The sequence below is a fragment of the Clinocottus analis genome, unplaced genomic scaffold, assembly GCF_023055335.1.
Source record: "Clinocottus analis isolate CAN_PGR_092001 unplaced genomic scaffold, fCliAna1.0.p SCAF_4, whole genome shotgun sequence".
NCBI classification, from domain to species: Eukaryota; Metazoa; Chordata; class Actinopteri; order Perciformes; family Cottidae; genus Clinocottus; species Clinocottus analis.
The window spans coordinates 6,919,415-6,942,699 of NW_027176153.1; the positions used below are offsets into that span (position 1 = coordinate 6,919,415).

At 42.7% G+C, this 23,285-nt stretch overlaps 1 protein-coding gene across 1 annotated transcript in view; it reads right to left on the bottom strand.

The window, feature by feature from the left end:
• The window catches only part of plagl2 (pleiomorphic adenoma gene-like 2), a 34,609-nt gene extending 20,705 nt beyond the window's left edge, over positions 1-13,904 (bottom strand). Inside the window, exon 1 of the mRNA XM_068598208.1 lies at positions 13,818-13,904. The gene's annotated coding sequence lies outside the window, so the exon portion shown is untranslated. The remainder of the gene's footprint in view (positions 1-13,817) is intronic.
• Between the last annotated feature and the right edge of the window lie 9,381 nt (positions 13,905-23,285).

Here is a 23,285-nt window from a genome sequence, read left to right on the forward strand (position 1 = left end):
TTTGGTGGTAAGTTGCAGGAAGGGGGTGTTAAAGGTAGAGACTTGTAAAAACAACATTCTTGCATAAGCAGGGCAGTGGGCAGCTTGCATTCCTTGAATTTCTTTTTGAAACTTGATCACGTTCTGAGAATCGGAGGCTGCAGGCCCCGTGAGGCGGATGACAGCCGTGTGACAAGCGAGCAGGAAAAGGGGAGGGGGGGGGGGGATTCATAACAAGAACGAGATGAAAAGAGAAGAGAAAGTAGCCAGCTGACGGGAACAGAGAGAGAGAGAGGACGGAGGAGGACGGAGGAGCACGATAACGCAGATGTTCGCAATCAGCAGTCGACGCAGAGAATCACACCGAACGGCGGCTTTCGGACGCCGAGGCCAGATTCACGGGCCCGACTCCATCCTATCGGAAACAAGCACAGCTCCAACAGCGAGTCTCCTCCCCAGTGTCAGAGCTCACAGATGAGTCTTTGTGTTGGAGGCAGAGCAGCACCTCTTGGGTAACAGATGAGAGACAGAACACCAGAGAAGGGGGAAGCCACTAGACTAAGGCCTCTAGTTTGGTGCCCGATACAAAATTGCTGAAGCAACTGTACAAGTAATAATATTTTTTTGTGTCAATAAACCTCTGGAAATAATACTCTCCTGCTAAATAATAATCTACTCCCATAAAATATTAGTTGAGGAGAGTTTCCTTTTTTTATTTCACAGTGTTACAAATTCAAAAGGCTTGTTTTGTCCGACCAAAGACCTTCAGTGTATCAGTATGTAGTTTATAACAAAGCAAAGCGGCGAATCAACACAGCCGGCCAAGTGTGGCCTTTTTTTGCTCAAGCGTCTGGTTGCCAAATAATCCAATCAACTCAATCGACAAATTGCTTTCGGGATGCAGCGATCCAGAGCATCGTGGTTCATACTGCACAATTACACGATCGCGATCACAATGTCGGCTTCCGACTGTAAAAACTGAAGGACGACGGGCTCTCGGGCACGCGACTTACAAACGCACACATCACCATATTGCATCGTCACATGACCACTAAGAGACTCGACATTGGACAGCATCAACATACAGATTCCCAGGCATTTACAAAATTAATGGATATCAAATGATATTCATGACAATGCATTCGACAAAGTTTCTTAAAATCCACTTTGTCAAAGTATTTATCGATTGCCTACGTTGATGAAGTGCCCTAGCCTCTTGTTACCTTTTATATTAAAAAAAAGTATTATGAAAACATTATGAAAATTTGTGTGAAAGACTTAACCTATTTGTATCGATCGGAATAGTAGAACCGAGTTCCAGCTCGTATTTCTCAATGAGTTATAGACCTTTATTTACTTATTTACTTTATAACTTTTTTTAAGTAGATATCTGATCAAGTGTCAATGTGTCTATAAATAAAAGTGTAAATGTGCTCTCTACCATGTTTGTGTGGCTCGGCCTGGTGACGTAAATGTCGCCTACAGCCGCTGGTCACTGTTGTATTTCATTTAAACGTCACTCACACAAGACGAAACAGCAGGCTTGTCTGGGACTATTTTCAGCAGCGGATGAATACACATTCGATGCTGTAGTGACTGTTTATGGCAGTGTGTATGTTTGTGTGTGTTTGTGTGTGGGACTGAGTCAAAATAAACCACAGTGTGTGTGTTCATGGTGACGCAGAGTGGCTGACAGAGTGGAGCTCCATGGAACCGAGGGAGAAAATACATTTGTTCACGGTAAGAAAAGTAAACGGTCCTGTACAGCGCTTCTCTCGTCTTCCGACCACTCAAAAGCGCTTTAACACTACATGACATCATTCACCCATTCACACCCATTCACACACTGATGGGAGGAGCCACCGTGGAAGGTGCCACACCACATCAGGATTATTAACCATTCATACTCCTCCGGCGCAGCTACAGGAGCAATTTAGGGTTAAGTGTCTTGGGGATCAAACCGTTGATCCTCTGATTGAAAGACGATCCTGCTCACCACGAAGCCACAGTCGCCAAAGTAAAAAAACACAGCCAGCATTAAGACTTATATCCACTAGGGGCGTTTGTTTGATTTGTTTCTGTTTTTGTCATGAAAACTTTCACAGAAAACCGCAAATAAAGGACCCTGAGTTGCCCCTTATTTATTTTTACAGTACGTACGAGCTCAGTTGTCTGAACAAGCTTACAGCAGCACGGACACAATCTACTGTTTTTACCTTTCACAATAATATTTTCACGTGAGTATTTTGTATTTTTGTGTTGTTTATTTGTTGCCTTCATAAAGTCTATACATATTTGTATGATGGTTATTGAATAGACTCTACACATCAGAATGAAACGCATTTGGTAAATTGGTAAATGGACCAAAACTACATATGTTTTCTAGTATTAGCCATAGCTATACCAGAATAGAGCTATCCCACATTTTGCAAAGTAACTATCACAAAAAAGTAGGTCAAACTGTAGTGGAGCTTTTCAACTAGTTGTGAGACTTTTTGACTGCTGATCAAACCAGGCGGCAACCTCAGTGTCTGCCGAATGAAGCCTTTGGTTGTATAGAAGTCTATAGAAAATTATTCCACTTCTCTCTTAATTTATTACCTCAGGAAACATTGTGAACATGATTGTATGTCTCAATCGAAAGTCTTCTTCAATACAGCATGATGTTCATTTATTAAATGATGGTCCATTTGGAGTCAAACAGACCATAAAGCAGGGGATGCTTAAGGGCGGGGCTGCAAGGTGACAGGTCGCTGCTGCTTCCAGAGCTGTATACTGACAGCATCTCTACATCCTCCCTCTGCATTCTAATTTTGGTAACTTCTGTTCATTGGCTGACAAAAAAAACAAACACGTGGGCGGCCGTAAACCAAGATGGCAATGGCAAACCAATGAGTGACTCCGTCCACTTCTTACATTCAGTCTGTAGAGCAGACATATCGGGGTGAACCGTTTTATAGAGCCAATACCAAGAGTCAAATCGAGGTGAATTCTCAGGAAACAGACCAGATTTAAACACTGATAACACATATGGATGTACAAGGTGTAACACATCGACTGAAGAAAGAAAGAAGGAAAGAAATAAAGAATGGGGTTGTGTTGTGAGTGAGGGAGGAAAGTGTGATGGGCTCAGGAGTTATTCATTAACGCGTTTTAACACAGCACTTTCCTCCTCCTTTCTTCCAGCCCCCAGAGATAAAAACACACTCATTTGAATGACTAGGATGCCAGAGGGTGGTCTTCCACCTCACTACTTCTTCAACACTTTGAGTGTGTGTGTGTGTGTGTGTGTGTGTGTGTGTGTGTGTGTGTGTGTGTGTGTGTGTGTGTGTGTGTGTGTGTGTGTGTGTGTGTGTGTGTGTGTGCCGGGGAATGTAAGGAGCTCTGTTAGAAGCCTCGTCTCTCTCGCTCTGAGGAAAAGGTTTAGGTTTCAGTTGGAGGGTAAAATAGTTAACAGATTGCCCGGCATCCCGTACCACAACGTGCCTGTCCTGGCCCCGCCCCATCAGGAGTCTCACAACAACCACCAAGCAGCAAGTGTTCAAACCAGTATGTATGTATGTATGTATGTATGTATGTATGTATGTATGTATGTATGTATGTATGTATGTATCATGTATGTATGTATGTATGTATGTATGTATGTATGTATGTATGTATCATGTATGTATGTATGTATGTATGTATGTATGTATGTATGCATGCTTAGGGCTGGGCAAAGTTGAAAAAAATAACTGATTAATCTGAACAGGTACCAGAGAAAAGACATTAGTATTTTATCAGGGAACAACATAAACAGTGTTTAGTAGTAAGGGTCCCTGTGAGGGACAAGCCACTCCTTCTTTTGTCTATGTTCAGTCTGTTGCTTACTTTAGAGATGTATGTTTAAGACCAGCAATTTATTGACTTTATACAAAAGAATAAGTGCTTTTCATGTTTTCCAGTTCAGTTCAGTCTGAAGTTGAACAAGTGCACTAAAGTCTGGTTGAATGAGGTGGATATGTGAAGGACAGCTGACAGGCATACATACATACATACATACATACATACATACATACATATATATATATATATATATATATATATATATATATATATATATATATATATATAAAATAGCCTGGCGGGGGCAATCTTTTGCATTTCTGCATTTCTTTATAATTTGTACATTTTATTTTGGTAGGGTATTTTCTAGGGCTGCAACAACAAATCCAGAAAATCCAGAGAAAAAAAATTATTAAAAAAGTTGGCAAAGAATTTCATTATCGATTCGTTGTGTTGCACGATTATTATGCCTCTCAAAACGTCACGGAGATGTTTGAGTATTAAACAAAACAGTTGAGCGGAGCGGAGCACAGCAGACAGGAGGTCCAGGAGGTTCTCCAGCGCGTTGTACCTTCTCTCAGGCTGAATTATACTCTTTTGTTCTTTTAATCCATTGTTCGTGTTTCTGCTATGGCTTTTAGAAATAGAGGTATTATGCTATGAAACCGGAAATGCCAGACTCAGAAAGGATGTGGTTAGCGGACCAATCACAGCCTTCCGGGCTGCGTACGGCTCGCGTCGCTTTGACGGATAGGTGACGCACGCAAGCACGCAAAATGGCCGATTTGACCACGCAAAGTCGGCCATGCGTGTCTTGCGTCTCTGCGTAAAACCCGAGTATAAATCAGCCTTAAAGCAGCCTGTAGTCGCGTTGCGTTGCGTGTACAATATCGTAACAGCTAGGCTAACCGTTGTCGTTAGCTCGCTAGCTAGTCGTTCATTCCCCGTGTTTGAGCTGTTGGGTTGGATAACGTCTTCATTTTAAAATACCGCGGAGGCTTCAAGAGAAGTAACGCGTAAATATCTCCTCTGATATGCAGAACACAGACCTGCGTTCAACAGTCTGATATAATGAGGCTTCATGCAGAGGAAGTGTTGCTGGGATTTGTAGTTTGATATCAAATCAATAACCTTTGTTTAGGTAAAGTGCAGTCCGTAAGTTATCCGTTGATACATTGAGTGTTTACTTCTGTAATATCATCTCTTGTTCTCTGAGTTCTGAGTGTGTACGTCTGTGAGTGTGTGTCTGTGAGTGTATTTGTCTGTGCATGTGTGTGCATGTTTGTGAGTGTAGAGAACAAGTTCTTACATTCAAACAAACCCTGTAAAGTTTTCTGATTTTTATTTCTTTATTTTTTATAAATTCTTTATTGTTAAGATTTTTTGCACTGTGAATTTGCACTGTCAGTTCTGTTTTTGTAATAAAACGTTGCAAATTAATGCTTTATAATTAATATTTTTTATCCGATTAATTGATTAATCGAAAAAATAATCGAGCGATTAATCGATTATTAAAATAATCGTTAGTTGCAGCCCTAGTATTTTCTAAGAGTTGCTTGTGAAGGTTTGATACCAGGCTGTTTTGATGCACGTTGCTCGTGTCTGAATGAATTAGTCAACAGCATTCTTTTTTTTTTTTTATCTCATGAAATATGGGAAGAATTTAGACCAAGGAAGGAAAAAAAATGCCCAAATAATCATAAAAAAAAGAAAAAATCACTCTTTGGGTGAAGAAGATTTATAATTATTTTTGTGCCACCTTGGTGTCTTAGGAGCGGTGGATGGTGCACACTTTGACTTGCCACTGGACACATTCACACAGACACATTCACACACACAGAGAGAGGGAGAGAGAGAGAGAGAGAGTGAGAGAGAGAGATGCTACTGAAAGTCACTCGCTGGCAAAATGAGAGCATCCAACCAAAAGCGGCAGAGCGAAGAGGAGGCTGACAATGCGACCGGATTGGCAGAGGGGGCGGGGAAGACAGGAGAGGTGGAGTGGAGAGGGGGGGGGGGGGGGGGGTAGGCATGTCACGTGACCAAGTCCAGCAGAGAGCGTTATAATAGGCCCCCCTCTCGGAGCAGAGAGGCAGAGGCTGGATGTGAACCAAAATCCCTCTACCACACACAGGCTGGCCATTGTTGGCTATTCACTGGACTCCATCTCGGGGCACTTTATCATTCAATTAGGACAGCTTTCACACCGCACACCACAGAAAGGAGGCCTTCAATCAAACTGGAAACTTCACACTGGCCCTGGAGGGGACGCAGAGAGGGGACCGCGCAGTTGTCCCCCCACTTTCATTTTTCCAACTTGTTGTTGTTCCCCCCGCGAGACTTTGAGCGAAAAAAAAAAGGAGAGAACGGACGGAGAGAGAGAGAGAGAGAGAGAGAGAGATGTGAGGAAGTCCCCTCCGAGTACCGTTACGTGTTTGGTGCAACGTGTGTGTGTTTATGAAGCAGATGGAATGCGTTCGAGGGAGCGAGGGGGGTTTAATTTGGTAAGTGGTCGTGGGGGGAAGAAGAGGAGAGAGAAAAAGAGAGAGACAGAGGGAGGAGAAATAGGGGGGCGGGGGGTTCAAAGCTCTGAGAGGAGAATAGTACAGAGGAGCATACTCGAAGGAAATAATGAGACGGAGAAGTACGATTGAGGAAAGAGGGGAGACGGGGGATCAAAACACAGCAAGGGGAGAAGAGAGGAGAGGAGAGAAGCAGGTTGATAAACAAGTTGGAGGAGACGAAGGAGGGAGGAAGAGTTTGAGCATCCTGGTGGTTTTTTAGGTCGTTGTTAAGTATTGGAAACCTTCCTGGGATGGGTTTAGAAACTGAATATGACAAATAATGTAGCCTTTTATTATAGCTCACATTATGACATTTATTCTTATCTATTTATTATGTTAAACACTTGGCCATAGGGACGCACATCTTAACAAGTAAAAAGTGGGAACGGCAAACAGCACAAATGAGTACTATACTGTCGCTATTACATTCTGCGGAATTCTGAGGATGAATCAGAAGCAGTAGTCATCGTGACTGTAGCCGTGGTCACACTCCCTCTCGCTCTCTCGCATGGATCAGGTTTCGTCCATTGGCTGACTCACGAGATATTACTGTTAATACACACACACACTCAACACACACACACACACACACATCATAACTGTGTGCTGAGTCACGTGTTAACCTCGACAACGCACTGGCGTGCCGTGCTCTGCTTCCCCTTTCGGCTCCAATGGCCCTCACCATGTGAACAGACGGTGACAGGAATACTGATGATCACGAATAAATAAATAGATATTTTCATTTGGATCGGCTCTGCCTCAGTGTTGGCGCATCTCTTTCCAAATACAAATCATATTCAATGAAACGCATCTCTGTCCACTGTAGAGGATGAGCAGGTTTAGACTACAGTTGGGTTTGGGCTTTTGTTTTTTAAGATTCATTTATTTAAGAAAATAAGTCCTCTGCCATCCTGTATGCAGCTATATTAGTGAAAACAAATGTGTTTTTAAAACATATTCGTCTGCTATTGTTTTTTTTAAATATTTTTAAATGAATAAGTGTATAAAAAAAGACACATTTCGATTTCAAATTAGTGGTTTTGCATTATTTATTTATTTATTTTTGTATTTTTTAAAGCAAAACATTTGTAAAAGTATTTAATTAGTGAGATGGAAAAGCAAATCCTTATATTTGAGAAGTTGGACACCAAACATCTGATATGTGATGACTGAATTCAACAATTCATATATAAATATGTTCAGCAGGTTATTAGTCGTTTCTCTGTTTATTTGTTTCAGCCTTCAGTAATTAAATATATGTTCCCAAACTCCTTTAATTTCTCTCTTCAAATAGGAGCAAAAACTATTAAGTCCATAGTCAAACAATGAAAAAGCATATTAGGAAAAACATCCAAACTCACTTGTCACTCTGGCATCATGACTTTCTACGTTTTTAATATCAGTGGGCAGAATATAATTATACTGCTGTTCAGACAAAACAAGATATTTGATTATTTCAAGTGAGGCCTTCTGAAACTTGAGGATTGTTTGTTTGTTTTTCACTTTTTTCTGACATTTCATAAACAAAACCATCAATCAATTGATGAAGAGAATAATCAGCAGATTAATCAATAACGAAAAACGATCGTAAAAGTAAGAAGAGCACGCTTCAAAGCACTCTTTCAGAAAAGAAGTTCTGTGACAAATTACATCTGGGTTTATGAGTGAGTTATTAATGCAGCAGCGTGGATCAATCAAAAACAAAAGCATGAACAATAGAAAGGCTTTGAAGATTAAATGTAACTATATGTTCAATAAACTATAAATACTTACATATTAATAAGACACTAGAGCTGAAAACAACCCGTCTATTCAGTGACCGACAATTTGAAGTCACTCATCAAACCAAAAGCACGAATATTTGGGTTTCCAGCTTTACAAGAGTGAGGACATCACAACAATATGAAACAAATCCATGTTTCGTTTGAGCGGTGTGCAGATACCTGACCAGCACCACTCCCTCTCTTCTTATTAAAGTGATCGGGCAAACTCAACGGACCGCTCTTTACAGAAAACGCCCTCGCTCTGGATGTCCATTCATTTGAAGGATCGTGCCCAATGAGAAGCTCACTCCCAACTCATCTCACATGGACGCCCGGTCAGAGGCCTATGGAGTCCCTGTAGCCTCGATGTTCAACATGTGGGCCATAAAGAAAAGATAGTTGCATTGGTTGAGTTGCTTTGCGTTACGTTGGGCAACAAAACCACGTTGAGGAAAACATCCTGGTCAACAAAAACTATGTTTGTTACGTAACTGAAGTTACAGGTTAAAATGAGTCGCCGGTTGGAAGCCCTGCGTTTGTTCCCGCTGGTCTTACTCAGAGTTCTCAGCTACCTTTAGGAAAAATACTTGTCATCGCCGGCCAAAATCAAAAACATCCCCAAACGCGTTGCAGTAGGGCACTTGTGTTTATCTCCCCCGCGCTCCCTCGTTGACTTCATCTGCAGCGGCTCATCCCTGGAACAGACTTCCCTCTATCCCCAAGTCCGCCAGTGCCTAAGGTTAAGTACAAGTCTATCAGTGTCTGAGAGACGACCCCTTAACCAACGCTGTGTTTACTGCAGAGAGAGAAAAGCCTATTAATAAATCGGCTGCAGACAGCCTGGCGGAAGTGGCCCGGGGGCTGTAAACTCAGTCCGGGAGAAAAGGACAGATGAGGGGTGAAACAGAGAGGGATGGAGGGATGGAGAGAGAAGAAAAAAAGAGGGGTGAAAAATATGAGGGGACGAAAAAAAAACGAAGGTACGTGGAGGAAATAGGGAAACCGGAGGGGAAAGAGAGCGCGTGTGCTGTGTGGTGTAAACCATGGGTGCTGGTGGATGGATGGATCTCGGTTCTGAAAAGCCACAGCTGGGCCCGCTCTTCCTAGAAAAAGATCGGCGCGGAAAAGTGGCAGTATGCGGTTCAAGCATCTAGCATCCTCTTACTATTTCTGACCGGCATGCTGCTGCAGCGCCCGGTCCGAAAGGCCTCCGTGAGGAAAGCGAGGGCATGTGTCTGCGTGTATTATTAACTTTGTGCCGATGCACAATAAAAAATGAAAACGCTAAGGTTCTTTTTTTTTAAACTTTAATTAGGCCTGTAAATATCTGCATGCATGCAAGTGTGTGTGTGTGTGTGTGTGTGTGTGTGTGTGTGTGTGTTGGACTGCATATTCGTCTGTTTTCAATCAGTCTATTACACAGCAAAGCATAATTCTGCTCTCTGTCACGGCTGCCAAGTAAATGCAGTAAATGTATATTGGGCTGTATTCACCGTAAACGAGGTAAAGAGCGACATTTCATGCGTGTTTTTATCCCCAATGTGAAGGGAAAAAAACAACATGTTTATCGAACGTGAGCGTGTGTTTTATGAATCGGTACGGTGATCAAATTTCATGTAAAAGATGAAATCAAAAACAGACTAGCGTGGTTTTTGTTTTATTTGATGGAATTTGAAGAGTTATGGAATTTGGAAAGTGAAGCCGATGCTGAAGTGCCTTGAACCTGCATTCTCCCTACTGGCCACCAGGGGCCGACTGCTCTGGTTGTATAGAAGTCTATGAGAAAATGACTCTGCTTCTATCTTGATGTATTCCCTCAGTAAACATTGTAAACATGAGTTTACATCTCAGCCTCTAGTTTAAAGTCGTCTTCAATACAGCATGATGTTCATTCAGTAAATGATAGTCATTTAGAGTCAAACAGACCATAACGCAGGGAATGTTTTAGGGCGGGGCTACGTTGTCCGGTCGGGGAGTTGTCTGTGTTTTCGTCTTAAAAACCTTTCACAGTTTGTTTTCCCTCCATGAAAGTTAATTGTAACACTTTGGTCGCCCTAAAAATGTCTTATTCAGCGATCGGTTTTAAAGCCGCAAGTATGGATTCTTTGAATATCGAAGAACTAACTTTTCAGCAATGTGTCTCAAAATAACTTTTGGAAATCAGCCCTACTTTAAATTACAAATCATCCATTTTATACACAACATCTTACTTTAAAACTACTGCAACAAAGACTTCTTAGCTCCAGGGATAATTCTTAGTTCCAGGGTTATAAATATCCACTTTCAACACACAGAGCGGGTTTTGGGCGGTATTGGCAATACTTTTTAAATACCATCCCTTCCTTATTTTGACAAAATAATTTCTCAAACAAGCAGCTTTCAAATAACTCTGCTTGAACAAGAGTTTGAAACCGGTGAAAATGATGCTTCAAATCCGAACAGAATGAATAGAAATGCTTCCCACGCGGTATCTCCGGAGCCCTCCTCTCTCAACGCGACAAGCAGCTACTGCATGAAACCCCGACCACACAAATAAATAAATCGTCCAACGCCACTGGAACACACACACACACACACACACACACACACACACACACACACACACACACACACAGTCTTCTGCAGTCGTGTTCAAGTTCTCAAGCCCCCCCCCCTCGTGTCTTTTCTCCAAGAGAAAATAATAAATAGCGCAATCTTATTGCAGCCCCTCGGTGAACAACATCCATTCCAGCGTGAACCCGGTCTCCCTTGTCCCCATCTTCTCTGCCCCCCATCGCTGCCTCTGCAAGGTGAAGAGGTACAAAGGGAGGGATCAGAGCTTTTCCGATTCTTCTCTGGTTATTAACTACCATTTGTCCCTTCGGAGGGGCCGTCCCTCCCATTAACCCAACTGATGCTCTTTTCTAATGGAAATCAGCCCGTTGCCGCCGCCGCCGGCTTCGCCGCCACTACCAACCGCTGCCCGCAGAGGCACAAGGGATTGTGGGGGAAACTTCAGAGGAGACCTCCCCTCCGTCTCTCTCTCTCTCTCTCTCTCTCTCTCTCTCTCTCTTTGCCTCAATCTCATGAGTGCCAAACATGAAACGTACTGCCTCCGACCGCGAGGGCAGGGAAGTAACGGGAGGCATCGCACGGCGGTTGATGAGAAGAAGCCAGCGGACGCTGCAGAAAACCATTTTTTGGGGAGCCGGAGCGGCTGAGAACGCTCGGAGCAGCGCCGACCGTCAGGAGTTGTAGGGCTGCGAAGGAAAACGTTCTGGAGTTGATTTTCTGCGCACGATCGTTGACGGATAAAAGATTAAACATCAAGCAGGAAGTGTTTAGTGACTTGTTCCAACTTCGGTCTGCAAAACTACAGCAGGATTTAAATTTAATTTTTTTTTTTTTTTAAAGTAAACTAGAATAGGGCTTGAGCATATCTTTTTTTTCTTCTTTTTTTTTAAATGTGAAATACTTATTAGAAAATGTTCTCAGTCTCTTTGTTACATCCTGACGATAGACATTCTCACGTCCACACTTGTAACATTTGAACAGAATTTGTTTTCACTGAACCTCACGTTTCTACAGATTTTACACATATCATAATCTTGTTTTTATCATTTTAGGCTATGTCCTGTACTAGTTTGAAAGTATTGAATTCATTTAGATTAAACTTAAATCAAGCAGATACAGAAACTATGTGTGTAATATGTGGGCACACCAAAGAACGACTGCAATGTTATGAGTGGAACTGTTTAGTGTTGTTGTGTAGTTATTTTGATAGAAAATGAATTGTGTGAGTAGAAACTTGGATATTCTGGGAGAAAACTAAACTGATTCATCTTTATTTGGCCCGGGACTCGTTTGATTTTAGGCCCACAATTAAAAGACGTTTGGCCACCGCTGACTTAAAACGCTTTAGTCAAATGTTTTACAAACCAAAAATAACTCCTTTATTGTTTTGTTTTTTTCATTTATTCTTGTATTCCTCACCTCAAACATACAGCTGTTCATTTATATTACAACCCCCCCCCCCCCCCACCCTCTATGAAACTATTACTGCCAATTACACAAGCTATGAACAGGTGCACCAGAATACCAACAGTGCGGTCCTCTAAAGCGTTGGAGGCTGACGGTTGTCCCAGCCGGAGAGTGGCACACATCCCAACACACACGGGTCTCCGCCTGCACGGCGACTGGCAGCAACAAAGCCATTGTCTCGTGACAAACCCACTTCCATTTCCTTATTATGTCGCTGGAGGCCTTGATGGAAGGCAGCTCGCCTCTTCAAGTGGAGGGAAACAACTTCTCTTAAGTCAGACTCTTCTGTGTTTATGTTTTTCAATAATGTTGCAGCCGTGGAATAAGGGTATTATAGTATAATAATGTAGGATGATTACGGTAAATCCCTGTCTTGATAGAGCGCCAGTGAAACCAGGCGGAGAAGTTGATTCTCTTCACACTCTGCACTTAAACCTCCAACAACACCAACACACACACACACACATAAAACACATCAACAACTTCATGGTGCTTCAACAATAGTTTTTTGCACATTTCCAGTCGTGAATTGACAATAAAGACCAAAGACCAAAGTAGCAGCCAAGTCAGCCATCAATAACAAGTGCATGAAGGAACCCCCACATTCTGACCCTAAACCCCCTCAGCACCCCCTCCACACACACACACACACACACACACACACACACACACACACACACACACACACACACACACACACACACACACACACTATCAAAGTGAGGAGAGAGGGAGGGAGAGGGAGGGTTTCTTGGTTGTTATTTACCCGCTTCCGAGGGGGAAAAGCACACTCTCTCCCTCACAGAAGACACACGCAGGATCAGAAGCAAACCGACACAATGCAGGTAAAGGAGGCCCGAGTTCGCATCCAGCCTGCGACAGCGTGGAGGGGTTTGGTATTTGTTTTAAATATCACTCATTTGGAGAACGTATAAGAGCGTGGTGCACGTATACATGCACGTATACAGCCGCTTTTATTAGACCCCCCCCTCCTCCATCGCAAAGCGAACACACTTCCTCCCCTCTGCAGCGGCGTGCCACCACACTTTTGATAAATATTTGTGGGGGGAGAAAAAAAAAGTGCTTAAAACATGAACACGAGACAGTCAACGGCAAGAGTGGAGGTGGGGGGGGGGGCAAAGTGCACCACGTTTCAACAACTTCACACGACCGCATTTGCAACATATTTACACCACCACTCAAAAGAAGACGAAGAAGAAGAAGAAGAAGAAGAAGAAGAAGAAGAAGAAGAAGAAGAAGAAGAAGAAGAAGAAGAAGAAGAAGAAGAAGAAGCCTCGACGGGCAGAGGAGGCGTCGCGTCATTACAAATTAAATACCCGGAGGTCTCTCGCTCCACGCTGCCGCGAAAGTACGCGAGGATTACGCAAAAAAAAAAAAAAAAAAAGTAGTCCACGCGATAGCTAGCAAACGCATTCACAACAATTCGAGCCTCGCGCACGTCAGCGCGAGGCTGGTAATAGCAAAGAAAAAGGAAGAAGAAAAAAAGAGTAAAAAAAAAAAAAAGTTGGTAAAAAAAAAAACAACAACTAAAAAAAAAAAGAGTTGTTTTCAAAGACGACACATGCAAACAGCAGAACGTGCAGCCGCGTTCAGGGCTCCCCCCCGAGAGCCGGGGAGGCAGAGGGGGAGAAAAGCAGCTCTTACCCACCGAAAAGTTTCCAGCACCGCATTAGTCAGCTTCACATGGAGCCCCGGTAACCTTCCATCTCGGACCGGACCAGACACCCGACCGTGGGAGAGCCCCGCGCCGCCGCTCTTGTTCCTCCCTCCCCCCCCCCACCTTCGGTCGGTCGTTTCGTTCTTATTTTCCCGATTTGTTTTTTCTCCCCCCCCAACAATAATTGTTCTTATATTTGGGGCCTGAGAGTGTGCCTGGCTCCCCTCAGGCTGCAGCGGAGTTATGGGGCGGTAAGCATTGTGGGAGTGTGACGTCAGGCCACTTTCACAAACTTTTTTTTTTTTTTTTTTTTTTTTTCCCAAGCAGGGACAGTTTACTGTTTTTTTTCGGACCAGTCCTCACAGTCAACAAGCAATTCATCCAGTTGATACACCTGCAGTCCAATTTATACAAGCATTAGATTCGGTTTATGAAAAACATAAATATTTAAATTAATTATTACCTATAACGGAGGCAGAGTTTGATATATTGACATGTAATATGTATATATCATCATGTTGATACAGTCGCATGTTAATACAGGATTCAGCCTCTATATATCTTTTATAATATTTCAATATGAATACTTTCAATGCGTATTGCAGTTGTTAAATATATTTTTATAGAGAGAGAGAGAGAGAGAGAGAGAGAGAGAGAGAGAGAGAGAGAGAGAGAGAGAGAGAGAGAGAGAGAGAGAGAGAAATCGAAGGATTTGTATAAATACATGTATATTTGACTATCCTTTTTTTTTTAAATGCACTGTGTCGTCATCCCCCTTTACTCCTGAAACCAGTGAACATGTTACAGGATCCTAATAAAGTTTCTTCTCGTTAAGAGAACGTTTATTTATTTATTTCTCAGTTGTAACAAACGTGTATTTTCATAGGAAATGAAAGATGCAGCCCATAAAAAGAAACACTGGAAATTGGTGCGTTCTAATGAACAAACTGGTAACAACGTTTTTATTAAGAACGGAAAAGCATCACTCATCATCAAAGTTTTTTTTAACGTGCTTGTTTATTTATACACACGCACATTATCAGTGTAATATATTATCACTGTTGAAACGTGAGGTTTTCGCAATTATTCGGACGAAAACATGTTTCTTTTAAGCCCACTAACAAATGTTTCCATAAATGACAGTATCAACAACAACAAAACGTACAGCTTTACACTAGAGTCTCTGCTCTGTTGTCCTGCTGAAGCGTCAACAAGTGTCAACACGGAGCAAGAAAACGAGACCGTTCAGCCTTCAGCAGGAATGTGCACGGCCGCCTCGGGTCCCCACGTGCTGGGGGCGGCCACTGGGGCTGCTGGGGGTGCTGGTCCTGCTCCTCCACCTTCTGCCTTCTGTTTGGATTTATTTTTGGGGAGCGGGAGATAGGGGTTGTGGTGGGGGTGAAAGAATTACTTCCAGGGCACATTAACTCGTTTCCTCATCACCCCCCCCCCTCTCCCCTCTCCTCCCCCTCGCCCCCCTCTCCACGCGAGCCCGCATGGTGAATGTGTTTGAGGCAGAAGGAGAGAGAGAGAGAGAGAGAGAGAGAGAGAGAGAGAGAGAGAGAGAGAGAGAGAGAGAGAGTGTGTGTGTTGGGGGAGCAGAGCGAGACTCTTGAATAATGCTGCCTTCAAGTGCTGTTAGAAAACAAGACCATATATAAACTATTTTATACATATATACAATTATATATTTATATAAAACATTATATATATATATATATATATATATATATATATATATATATATATATATATATATATATATATATCATTGTCTCTGTGGTGAGATCAGAGTTTAACAAAATTTCATGCCTGTTGATTGTTAAGAAACACGTCTTTAAAGAGCCAAAATATGATAGGCTAACTTAAACAAACTACTTCAGCTTCTTAATGATCGCTATAGTAAAACGTGTATTAAATAAAATCACAGTATCACAGAGAACTTTTGTTAGTTATTCACGTTTTTGGTTTTGTAATTAAACGCTGCCTCCTAATTGCGACAATTCTGACCGAACATGAAAGCAGCAACAAAAAGAGAGTAGTTTTGCCGTATCAATACAGCGGAGCGGGGTGGAACATGGCAGTTGTGTGTGTGTGGGAGGGGAGGGGGGGGGGTTGTTGAGGGGATGCCCCAGGGGAAAGAGGGGGGGGAGGGGTCTCCCAAAGGGTCCGCTGCTCGAGGCCTACCTGTCAGATAAGTGGAGGACGAGATGGGGAATGTGTCATCCTCTCACGTGTTAAAGTGCGGGAGGTGCGCAGACGGTCATCATTTTGGACCTCGCGGGCGCAGGTACTTTAGATGTTTTATATGGCGACGCTGATGAGTTCCGTTAAAATGCTCAAAAAAGTAGGAGGGAAAAGAAGAAGGAACTGGATCCAAAACAACTTTGAAAATTTGATTTCGTCGCGTGCTGGAAATGTTTGGACATTTATAAAAAGCAATATACTAAAAAAAAAATAAAAAAAAACATGTCCACGTGAACACCAGCTTTCGAATGCGCTTTAAAAAAAATTTAAAAAAAAGTCACGTGGCGTGTTACAATCAGGCAAACAATTATTTTCTAAAAGCGACGAAAATTACAATAATTGAGTATTTAACTGACAGAGAAAATATAGCTAATTTGTGCTGGTGTAGCCTGCACAGCAGAATTAGTTTTCTCCCAAATAATAATAATAATAAGAAGAAGAAACATAGAATTTAAATACATATATTGTTGGATACAGTGTAATTAATCATATTAAGTAATGGCTCATTCATGTACAGTTAAACTTAAAGGCAAAGATGAAAGTTATTGTTTCCTTCATGATTCATTCATCATGAAGATAATCAAAGATCTGCTAAAAACGAAATATTAAAACTGAGAAAGTTTCGATGAAAGATTAGACTTGGGTTGAATTGTGGATTTCAGGAAAAGCGTTCCATCTTTGCACATTAAAATAAATCTAAATGTGAGACTTCTACATGTTATACAAACAGACATAATGTATTTGATCAAAATAAGATGTATATTGTTTTTCTGCATTCTGTTATAGAATAATAAGCACATGGTTATTTATTGTTTTAATCCAATCATCTCTGGAAAACTATTATACAACTATCATACATTTAAACTCTTACATAAACTATTATAAAGGCTAATGAATGAACTATTTTCCGGCGCTTCAGTCTGTAATAAATGATGCTGCAAAAACAAGATGAAGGCAGAGTTTTTTTTTCTTTTTCTTCTTTTTTTCCCTCCACAGTAACGACCACGTGGTACAGGAATGAACGTCACGTATCTGTAGAGTTTTTATATCGGCCCGATAATAAAACGACTGTGAGTACGCACAGTACGCAGCACGTTATTATGTTCAATCTAAACAGTGTTGTGTTATTACACCTGTGGTCATCAGAATCATTTCTATGCTAGATGTGAAGAATGTATAAATATAAAACAAAAAATTTCTGTGTCCGAAATACCGATACACGGTTTTTGGGTATCGGCTGATACCGTCCAGATCCCATACTAATTCAAAGTAATCGTCTCCCTCACTGTGTGGAACTGCTAATCAATTGACTTATCTGGTTAAAAAGGTAAAACAAATAAAGTGACTTGGACCAACAACATCTTTTAATTTTATTTTTTTTCTGTAGCCCATAATTACAAATGCAAATTTGTCTCGGAGGGCTTAATAATCTGTACACATACAACATCCCTGGCCCGGGACCTCACATGGGATCAGGAAAAACTCCCTAAAAATATAGAAGAAAAAAAAATGTAGAGGTAAAAATGGGAAGAAACCTTCAGGAGAGCAACAGAGGAGGACCCTCTACCCGGATGGACAGAAGCAATAGATGTCATGTGACCAGAATGAACAACGTAACAGAGGTACAGCACATTATTAGACTTGACTTACACATCACTTTCATAACTTTGTGAACAATATGCAGATCTAAACACACCCAATCCTGACTAATAAAATGACTAAATTGCGCTACAGCAACTTGGTAAAAGAAATCTTTCAAATTCATCGAAATTCTTCGGGGCGATGCTCTGTTGGCTACCACTGTCACCTCACAGCAAGAGGGGCCTTGGTTCGATCCCGGGTTCCAGACGGTCCTTATGTGTGCACTGGGCATGTTCTCCCCGTGGCAGCGTGGGTTCTCTGGCTTCCTCCCACAGTCCAAAGACATACAGCTCAGGCGAACTGGACTCTAAATGACCTGCGTGGATGTGAGTGTCAATGGTTCTCTGTCTCCATATGAGCCCTGAGATAGACTGGACACCTGTCCAGGTGAACGCTGCCTTCAGCCAATGTCAGCTGGGATCGGCACCCTGATGCGTTACATTTGGCGTGCCATCCCTCCGAACATTGGCGTCGCAGACGTTGAAGGACTTTGCCGCTGTCTTGGATGGGAAATACCTCCAGTCGACCTCTTTTGATTTGGCCGCTGTTAGTTTGTTTGGACGACGGCGTGGTCGGTGCGGACGCAGTCTGTTGAGCAGAGCCCGCCGGCGATTTTTAACTGTCGGTCTGATTGAGCGGGGCCCTCCCCCTGCGTGTCTCTGAGCTACCACACGCCTCATCAGTCCTGATTGGATGCACTGCCAGGGTACGAGAGAAAGGGAAGATTCTCTCAGAAGTTGCCAGGACAGAAGGCTTCCTTAAATAAAGTCCTCATCAGGCAGCTGAGCCGAAACATCTGCCCGTGTTTATAACAGTAGTCTGATCTCCAGCTCGCCCCCCGGTGACCCTCTTTCATCCGCGTCCACACCGTCGGCTACATAGTCGCCTCCTCGAGCTTTGAGGCATGCACACAAGAAAAAAAACCCAAACCACGACACAACGGAATCAGCATCCCTGAACACAATAGCAATTAGTAGGAGGGACAATTAGTTTCACATCTGGAGTGTATTTCCTCGCCACCAGAATGCCCAGCGATCCCCTCGTTTGGGTGGGAAACGACTGTGTGTTTTTATGTGTTTTGTTTAAAACAGATGGGCGGTTTACATTAGTGGAGATGGGCGATAAACAGCTGAGAAAGGACCTCCGGGACACAGAGAGAGAGAGAGAGAGAGAGAGAGAGAGAGAGAGAGAGAGAGAGAGAGAGAGAGTGAGAGACACGTCCCTCCCAGTTGCACACAGGGTTGCTGTATTTCTGGGATTTTTTTTACATTATTGCAGAAAACACAAGTAGTCGCCCCACACACTTAAACACGTCGTCATATACCATACATACAATTTGCTCTCTGCATTCAACCCATTCATAATAATTTTAGGAGCAGTGGGCCACTGAGAAGAACCCGGGGTTCAGTGTCTTGCTCAAGGACACGTCGACATGCAAGCTATGGGGAGAACTAACTACTTCGTGGTTGCAGGTGCTACAGCGCTGCAGTTAGGCTGAAGAGTCCCAATTCCCCAAATATTGAGTCTGTCTTTTCATTTCTGCACTTCCTGTTTCCTCGTCTTGAAGTCCGGGTTATTTTTTTATTTAGGTTTGGTCAGATTCCTGACGTAAGGTCTGCGGTTAACACAAACTAAAGAGACTTAAACTTGATAACTTCAAGGGTGGGCCTCCAAAACCACGTCATCCCTGCAGCACCCTCGAGACGCCAACGTGTTCAGGGAATATTTGAACATAATTCAACCATAAATGTCCAGTTTGGCACAGCCAAGTTACATCAACCCCGATGAATCAATATGATGACTGCTGCAAGACACAAATGTTACACAACATGAGAATGACACACCACTCCTCCGCTACGTGTGACCATCACAAGCCAGAAGCTCGATGATTATATAACCGGCTTCTGGTGTGTGATGGTATCTGAGTAGCCCAGAGCGGGAGGTGGGGAAGTGGAGCTCAGCTGAGACGGAGGTGGAGTATCAGGTCGCGGACAGCCGGCACCGCTGGTGTGCAGCAGGTTGATAAGGTAGACGGGCGGAACACATCCGTCATAGAGGGAGAGGTTATGAGCAAGCAAACACAGTTTGGTTAATTTTTTAACACTGCTAAATATAGGCCATTCATAGGCCTTTAGAAATATTCTAGAGAACCTAAATTATAATTTGTGTGCGTCTTTTTTGTATTTTTTTTGTCACCATGCTGCAGCCAAAAGAAAACGAATTCAAAATGGACATTTTGTCAACAGCGTTTGGTTCTTTTTTACTACTTTTCTTAGCATTGTTAAATATAGACCAAAAATACATTTTAAGAACCTAATTCATTGCAATTTCTTTGTCACTTTATTTGTAACTTTGTTTCTTTGTATATTCCTCTGTCAGCGGTTTTGTAGTCTTACTTTTTTAACAACGGCTCTTAGCTGCGGGGACAAATAAAAATAGATTTTGGCTATTTTCTTAAAACCTAAAGATAAAATCATTTACAGCCAAAATAGATGCTTTCTGTTAGTTACTTCCTGTTGCTTTTACATTGAGGGTTTATCTGAATCACACCGCTGCCAATGGGAAACCTGAAAATACAAATAATGATGGACAAAGTCATGAAACTCAATCCTCACTTTTTCCCCCTTGAATCCAGTCGGGGAAGCTCATTAGATAGCTGAGAGTGAAACTGCAACCTTTCGCGATTTTGACAATTGAGTTGTGTTACTTTTGACTATAGCTGTCTTCATAAAACTTTCAAGCTGAAAGGAGTTTTGTTACTTTTTTTTGTTCCATCCTGATCGTCACCCTGAGAGAAAAAAGCATTTTTTTTCTAATGCATTTCAAGGACTGCCGTTTATTTCCTTTTATAGGTCGATTTGGTGGAGAAACTGCAGTTTAGGGGGATTCAACATGAGATAAATTTGGTCTTTGCACGCTCTGGGAAATCACACCAGCTGAAAGCCAAGTTGTCAGTAACAACACAGAAAGGTCAACATGGGGCGGGTTGTTTGAGGTTGACTACCTTCTTTCCCTCTGAAAGGCCACATAGGCGGAGGGGAAGGAGGGGGGGGTAAATGAAAACGTCACATACTTCCTCTGCAGCTACCTAAGTAACGTGTTATGTGTGTGAGGAACTTATAGATCGAAAAAGGGAAACGAGATTGCTCAAACACAGGACTGTAAAAAAAGTACAACTTCATATCCCGTAAAATAAGATAATACCACGTGGATAACCAATGACAAATGAGGAAAATGAAGTAAAGCGAAGTGAGCACTTTGTCACTTGTTCACCTGTGTGAGTTGCGGCTCGCTTTGCATTGTTATCATCGCTGTCCTCTCCAACAATGAGAAACAGTGTGCGTTCAAGGGAATGGGGGAGGAGCAGAGAAACGGCACAGGAAGAGGAGGGCCGAGAGAGAGAGAGAGAGAGAGAGAGAGAGAGAGAGAGAGAGAGAGAGAGAGAGAGAGAGAGAGGCCAGCTGTCGAGCATCGGAGAGAAAAGAAAAAGTGATGGAACACAAAGAGAGAGAATGCGTCCGACGTGGTTGGCTGAACCGGAGGATGTGGAGGGATTAGGGAATCCTCTAAAGCCAAAAGGCCCGAGTAGAAAACGTCTCCAAATGCTCTTTGTGAAGAACTAGAAACGCCACCAATAAGTCATGGTTTATGGTTTGAATGGAGAAAATTGATCTCCACGGCCCTTTCAGAAGCACCCTTTTCACTCTCCCCATGTGTTATTTGTTAGATCCTGACGCTCTATCACCACCGCCGCCTTGCACGCATTGGGTTGTCCTTGGAGCGATAATGAGCAACAAATTGCCGGCAGATCGGCAGACCGGCCGCGTCACCCGGCGCCTCCCTAGAAGATGAATGATCTCTTTAATGCGACACGTTTAAGCAATCATCGCTTGGTCCGGAGCAGCAAGGCAAGCTGGCAGAGAGTCTGGGGCCGCGCCCAGGCCACGTGTTCGGCCATGTTGAGCACACGTGTGAGCGTCTTCGCGGGGGGAGCCCGATGAGGACGGTGGTGCCGTCGGAATCCCGGAGGAAATGTATTATCAGCGATTATTCAGTGTGAATGTCAGTCGTCTGTCAATGGAATCGCATAGCGATGAATCCGCGTGTCGAGATATGACGTCAGACAATGACATCGTCCAAATCGTCATTTCTCCGATAAAATCGGATCACGCTGAAGTTCTACTCTTCAACTTTTTTATTTTTCAAGCATTTCATTCACACAAGAGTTGGCAAACCATATGATGATTTCACATGGGGTATTCATTTATTGAATTACCAGAAAAACATGCCATCCCGTGATGTATATCGGAACCGACATGACACGACCGATGTTGCGATAAAGATTTTTGGTCGTACCACGATCAAAAACGCGCGTGCGCATGCGCGTGCTCTGCCTCCACTTCAAGTGAGCGAGCGTCAAACTGCATCAAAATGTCCGGTTGTTGCACGTTCGGTTGTCAGAGTCAACGTTCCAACAGTGGACTCGAGTTCCACAGGATTCCCAATACAGGATCACGGCCTCAATGCAGCAGGTGATTTAGGCTAAAGAGTGACCGTTTTAACTTGGTGACGTTCAGCCCAATGCGTCAGTGGTTGCCCGTAGTAACTCACGTACATGGATTTCGTTGAGGATAAAGACAATTGAGAATCTATTTAAAAATGACTACGGGCTTTTACCAGGACACCTTCATGCTCTGTTGGTGTTCTCAACAGATGCTGCTGGCGACCACAACGCTCTCAGCTGGGAGTCAACCAGTTAACACAGTCACACGCTAACCTGAAACACTGCTGACTGACGGACTAATGAACAATACTTGTGTTTGTAGCGTCCATTTCAACAGTGAAAAAAGTCAAATCCCTGAGTCGATGTTTAAGGTTTTGTATGTGAAGTCAGATAACGCAGTTGGATCGTCTGGTGACTTTTAGCTCGTAATGTCTTGTGGATGTAACATTCCACGCTTGGTCTCTCTAACAAATACAAGCATATATCTGGCCACTATATGGGGCAACTTCCAGTCTTACTAACAGCACACGGACCTGGAAAAAGCTATTGCACTCTTCCATTCACGTTGTGCCTATTTATGAACTGTAAAAGGGTCTTGATGACCAAAATACTCCAACAAAACAAACAATAAAACAAAGACATTAATGATTTACCCTAATTGAATAATGAAATCATATAGTTTAGCATATGGAGAAAAAGATTTTTATTTTGTTATTGCGACTGATTATCCAACCACCAAAAAACAACAGCTCAAAGACAGCCATGATGGAGATGAGCTTGACTTTTCCAGAGAATATTTAGCAAATGGCACGACAATGAGGTCTGGTGTGTTCCAGCCATCACATTGCTGGAGGTTCTGCTCTCTCTTCAGCTCACTGTCTGTAGTTAAACTTCTGGCTTTCGAGTCTTTCATTAAAGGATTTCAGACGTGCCAGGAACACTGACGACAGTGTCAAGTGTCACTTTTCTGTGGTAAAAGAACACCTTCTTCAGGGGTTATAACATGGTGTTTGTTCTCGCATCCTCATTTTGTATTTTTCATTTCCTACCTTGTATTACTGTAGGAT